Raw genomic sequence first — 5,992 nt, forward strand, 5'->3', positions numbered from 1 at the left:
TAGATTTATGTATTGCATAGCATGACTTGGGATGCTGTTCAAGGAAGTTTTGGACAAGACTGTTCTCCCAGCCATGTTGAGGCATTTAGTTTTCCAACCAGCCATCTTGGATTGCATGTTATCAATAATGAATTGAAAATCTGCAGATGATTATTTTTGTGGAGAATGGGGAATCCAAGGTATTTTCCAAAGGATGTTGTGTGCCTGATGGAAAAATTATTGGTAAGATATTGTATGACATCTTGAGTGATGTTTGAAGAAAATAGGACTCTTGATTTGGTGAGATTGATTTTTTGTCCTAACTGCTCATTGAAGTTCTGCAATATTGAAAGAATGGTATTGCAGTTCCTGTCATTGGCTTAAGCAAAAAGGGTGAGGTCATCCACAAAGAATAGGTGGGATAGTTTTGGTCCAGACCTACTTATACTTATGGGATACCATTGGTTATGTAGTACTGCCTTATCAATAGATCTTGATAATCATTCCATGCACATAATGAATAGGTAGGGAGACATAGGGTCGCCCTGCCTAATGCCTCTTGAAGGTTTGAAAAACTCTGTTTTCCCCCATTGACAAGAATGAAAATGGATGATGTACTGATGCATGACATGATGAGTTTGGATAAGCCCTGGGGGGAGTTGAAAGCAGCTAGAGTGTCTTTAATAAAGGACCATTCCAGCCTATCAAAGGTCTTCTCTAGGTTTATTTTTAGGATCATGTTGCCACTTTTCCCCCTTATTTTTCTAAAGTGAGTGATATATTCTTGGATAATGATGGCATTGTCACAGGCTCTCCTATTAGAGAGAAATCTTGCTTGGCTTGGCCCAATGATTTGTCCGGAATAGGCTTTATCCTGTTCACAATGACTTTTGTGTTTGACTTGTAGATGGTGTTACAAAGTTCAATGGGCCTGGAATATTTTAGCATTAAAGCTTGGGGGCAGTTAAGTGTTAGGCACAACAGAGTTTGGTTCATGGTGCTATCCATAGAGCTTGTAGAGAAGCATTTTTATAGAAGTTTGTGACAGAGTCCCCTACTATATCCCAATACTTTTGGTAGAAAAAGAGGTGAAGGCCATCAGGACCAGGAGATTTGAAGGGTTTGTGGGAGAAGACTGCCCTTTTAATCTCACTCACATTAAGAGGTTTGTCCATAAAAGCACTTTGGCTTTGAGACAGAATGGGTGCCATGGTAGAGTGGTCTGTGGGATCCCAAGGGGCTTCAGCGTGGGATATTTTGTATAGATTAGTAAAGAAGCCCACAATTGCTGAATGAATGTCATTTTGGTCATGAAGCCAATTTCCATTCTCTTCTTTAAGAGAGAGGATTCTATTCCTCCTTCTTCTATTGAGGGTGGATGTGTGAAAGAATCTGATGCTAGCATCACCCTCATTTAGCTAGTTAATTCTAGACTTAAGTTTCCAATTTGAGTATTAGGTTGAGTTCAATATTTAGCTCTGTTTCAAGGTGTAACAGGTAACTACTAAATTGGTAGCTAGGAGATTTTTGGATTCCAGAGATTCTTGCCAGGATTCTCTTATTTTGATGGAAGATGTTTCCAAAGACTCTATGGTTCCACTTTGTTATCAGAGTCTTAAAGTTTTCAGTGAATTGAAGAAGGGTGGAATGGTCAGAGAAGGCCCTATTGATGATGTTTGGGAAAGAAGGGTGGCTAGCCTACATTGACTTATTAACCTGAAGGGCCTTGATGGTTTGTTGTTTGGAGGCCCTACCAAGTTAATTTGTAAAGGAAAATGGTTTGAGTGGGTCCTAGGGAGGTGAAGTACAGTAGCTTCAGGGCACTGTTCAATCCAACCTTCATTTGTGAAACACTTATCTATTCTTTCCAGAATTAGAGAGGTTTTGTTAATGTACCTTTTATTAGTCCAAGTGTATTTGATTCTTTTATAGCCTAGGTCTAGGAGGTTACACTCATTTATACAGTTCCAAAATAGGTTGATACAGCTCAGGTTTATGGGATTACCCCCAAATTTGTTCCTGGCCTTTAAGACTTCGTTGAAGTCTCCACCTATAAACCAGTTGGTTTTTTATGTTTTTTGATATTGTGATTAGGTTCTCCCATAGGAGTTTCCTATTTTGTAAGAGATTGCTAGCATAAATAGCAGAGAAGAGCCATGGAGGGTGGTCTAGACTTACCTTCACCATTGCATGGATGCCTTGGGGGGTAGTTGCCACTTCTTCAACTGCCACGAACTCCTCTTTCCACATAAACATTATACCCCCAAATGGTCCTGCTGTCGGAGACTGAATGATCATATCAAACTGAAGTTGTTAGGCTAGGGTCTGGTGGTCTGCCATCTTCGTTTCAAGCAGGACAAGCATGGCAGGCCTGTGCATTTTTACCATTTCTAAATAGTGCCGTTTGAACTCGGCATTGTTTCCACCCCTAACATTCCATATGATGTAGTTCATCATTGGAGTTGGGGGTGGTTGGTGAGTTCCCTCTTGAGGGCTCTTTGGTCCTTGAAAACTCGACATTTGAGGTGGTGGGGGGGGTACTTCCTCTTGAGACTGTTAGGTTGAGAAGGGGTTTCATCGGACCATGTGTTTGGGTTGAGACTAGGCTCATTCCGCACTTGGTTATTGTTATGGGGCATAGTACCACTACTATATCGCTGGTTTTGCGTGCTGAACTCTATCGATCTCACTGGGTCCAAGAGTAGTGAGTCTATTCTTAATGTGGCATAAGGTGTTTTCTATTCTTCTAAGGCATTCTTCTTCTTGAGGATCTCCGGAGATTTGGAGATTCCTTTCTGGATATTCTGAAGAGGTGGGGAGTTACTCTTCCCTTTTGGAGTAGAAGATGATGGTTTGTTTTGGGTTGGCTGGTCGATCATGACAAAGACAGCTCCGCTGCTAGATCCTCTTTCATCAGATTTGGGAAGAAAGGTAGGGTTTGGAAGCTTTGTAGAATGTGGTTGTTGAGAGATTGAGGATCCGTAATGGGGAGTTGCTATCGCTGTTGACCATCGATTGCCATAGGAAAGGTCCAAGGCTGCCAGTGCTTTACTCAGTACTTCCACCGTGACTCTAGCTAGGTGGGCTGGGTTTTGCACTATCAGGGTCACCTTCTGATTGCCCAGGGTGAAATTGTAGGAGAGTCCCTGGCTTTGTAAAGCAACCTCCAACCAGGAGGCCAGTTGGTGGTCCGGTGGTGGTGGTATGGAGGTGATGATGGTTGGTTGCGTTTCTTTTGCCATTTTTGTGTTTCTTTGTCTTTCTACTTTGGGTAACAAGTGGGGTGAAGTTAAGGTACTGTCGTTCCATCAGAACCCTTTTTGGTGTCACATCTTGGTCAGTGGAAGGGTTTCTGGGCACCAGAACTGATTATTATTTATGACTGTTGGTATTTCTCCATTAGAGGTCGTTTCAGGTGTGTTGGTAGGGAAAACGTAGGTTTGTGTGTTTGGGTGGGGAATTGGGCTGTCAGTGGTGCCCTTGTTGGAGTACCCGTTTGGGGAAAAGGGATCGACCCCATTGGGTGTTTTGTGCTCTTAAGAATTGTGGTCTTGGGAGTTGGGTTAGAGGCCCCTTAGACGTTGGGCTCATGATTGGGGTTGGTGGGGTCGTTAGTAGTTGGCCCCACTTTCCTTTTGGCACTTATACTGGGCTTTGCCTGTGAGTTTGTTTTCTGACCTTGTTGGGGCAGGTCTTGTGTGTTAGTGGTGTTTTTATTATGCATTGGGCCATTGGGACTTTTTTGGGTATTTTGGGCGGGGTTGACTTTTTTTGAATTGTAACGAAGAGTTTGAGTTTAGAGAAATTTACCTGAATTGGCATCGAACAAATTTACCTGTATCTCTTCCGTCTGTGGAGCATGTTGTGGTTTGTTTATTCTACCATCATTTTTGTTTGTTATTTTTGCTTGTCCCTGCTTGCATCTTCTTGGGAAGGTGACAGTTTTCCACTCACTTTCCTCCAAAATGACTGCTTTCTTTTGATGATCTTCTTGTGGTTCGTGGGTTGTTGTGGGTGTGGGAGCCCTATAGCTGCAAATTTGTGCGGTGTGCTCTATTCTGCCACAAACGGTGCATAGAGTCCCCTCTCCTTCATAGATCACAGCCTGCTTATGGTCTCCTATTATTACCGATGTTTCTACTGGGGTTTCCAGTGGAACTTGAATACAAATACGGGCATATCTTCCCCTTAGGGTAGAGGATGTACATTGGTCTATCTTGAGAAGTTTACCCAGCTTCCTACCAACTTTCTCCAGGATATCCTGGTCATAGAACTTTGTTTGTAATTGAGGGAGCCGGATCCATATGGCAGTAGAAGTAAGAGTGGCTTCTTGAGGAACAAACTTTGGTTCCCATTTACGTACAAAAAGGAAATTTCCAGAGATGAACCAGGGGCCTAGGTGTAGAGCCTTAACCATACTTTATTCTAAGCTAAATTTAACTATGTAGAAGTCCCACCCTAGGTCAATCAAGATTAACTTTGATGAGATGGTGAGGCATCTTTCGCTTGAAAACTTTGATGATTACAGAGTAACGCCATGGAAGGTAAAGGCGCTCTTTGTCATCTTATGAAAGTGGAATTGAACCCCCAATGTGCTTCCCTTTGTCCAGATCTAGAATTGGTTGGTGGTCGATTTCATAGTAATTAGTTTGGTTGCTCGCTGGTTTGTCCAAGAGCATTTCCTTATAGGAGTGATAAGGTAATTCTATCTCCATTTGGCTATGCTTATCTGGGGGTTCCGGTGGGAGTGGTGGCTTAATCGGAGGGGGATCCATAGTATGGGAATAGTACTCCAAGTTAACAACAGATAGAGAGAGTTATCAAATTTTTTGTTATACTCATTCCATTTACTGGTAATTATCAAGTATCTAAAAAAATTATTTTTACTTGTCACTTTTTGCAATTCAAGAGAAAAATAATTTATTATTTCTATTTTACCCTTATCATTAAATTCTCATTCCAAATTATTTTCTAAATTCATTAAGACTATGCACCAATTAATAAGAGTATCATGGTTAATTATGCACTTTATTTATTATTTCTTAAAGGGTGTAAAAGTTCAATAGTAGACAAGTAAAAGTAAACGGATGGAGTATATATTAGAAAACCTGAGGTTGTGAAAAAAAACATATTTGAAATTTGAATATTCATAATTTTTTGAAAAAAAATGATTTATAAGTGGAGGAAGAAAGTTTTTTTTTCTTTCTAAAGTTAAGGTATTTGGCTAAACTTTAGAATGAAAAAAATACATTTGAGTAGAAGTAAAAATAGTTTTTGAGAAGTAGGAAAAAATAGTTTCTCCCCAAAATATTTTTTCGAAAAGCACCTTTGAGAATAATACGCTTAAAAGTATTTTTTAAAAGCTTGACCACACACTAATTGCTATTCAAAGTATTTCTCAAATTGATAAGTGGATACGGTTAAAACCAGGTCTACCCGATTTTACTATTTGATCGAGACCAGGGAGTTGCATCGAAGGTAGGCCTCGTAGTGGATCAGACCAAAGCACGAGGACAGGTACCGAGTTCGAGAAATGAGGTGCCTGTCGAGATCGAGGCCAGTAGCGATCGAGAATAAATAGGATAGACTTCGAGCAAAGCGCAATAACAGAAAGACAAGATATCCGCAACTGGTCGAAGATCATGGCGGAAATCTCGGAACAGATCAAATCAATAGCAGTTGTTTAGGCTAATCATGGGATTTACTTCCGTAATTAGAAATGTACCATAGATAGGATTCCTATACTATATAAAGAGGGTTCTAATCATTTTGTAGGCATCTTACACTGTTCTCACGTATCAAAGCAATATAACACTTTTTCCTTAGTTCATATTCTTAGTCATCGGCTTGTTATATTTTTAACTATTCTTGCACCAATCAGTTTGAGGGTATTCAAGCTCGAGGGTTGAATTCCATTCAAACGCTGGTTTGCTTTATCTTATTGTCAATTTCTATTATTAATCTTCATATTTATCAATTAGTATTAGGTGAAATCACGTGTCCTTAAAACTAC

The sequence above is a fragment of the Nicotiana tabacum genome, chromosome 18, assembly GCF_000715075.1.
Source record: "Nicotiana tabacum cultivar K326 chromosome 18, ASM71507v2, whole genome shotgun sequence".
Classification (NCBI taxonomy): Eukaryota; Viridiplantae; Streptophyta; class Magnoliopsida; order Solanales; family Solanaceae; genus Nicotiana; species Nicotiana tabacum.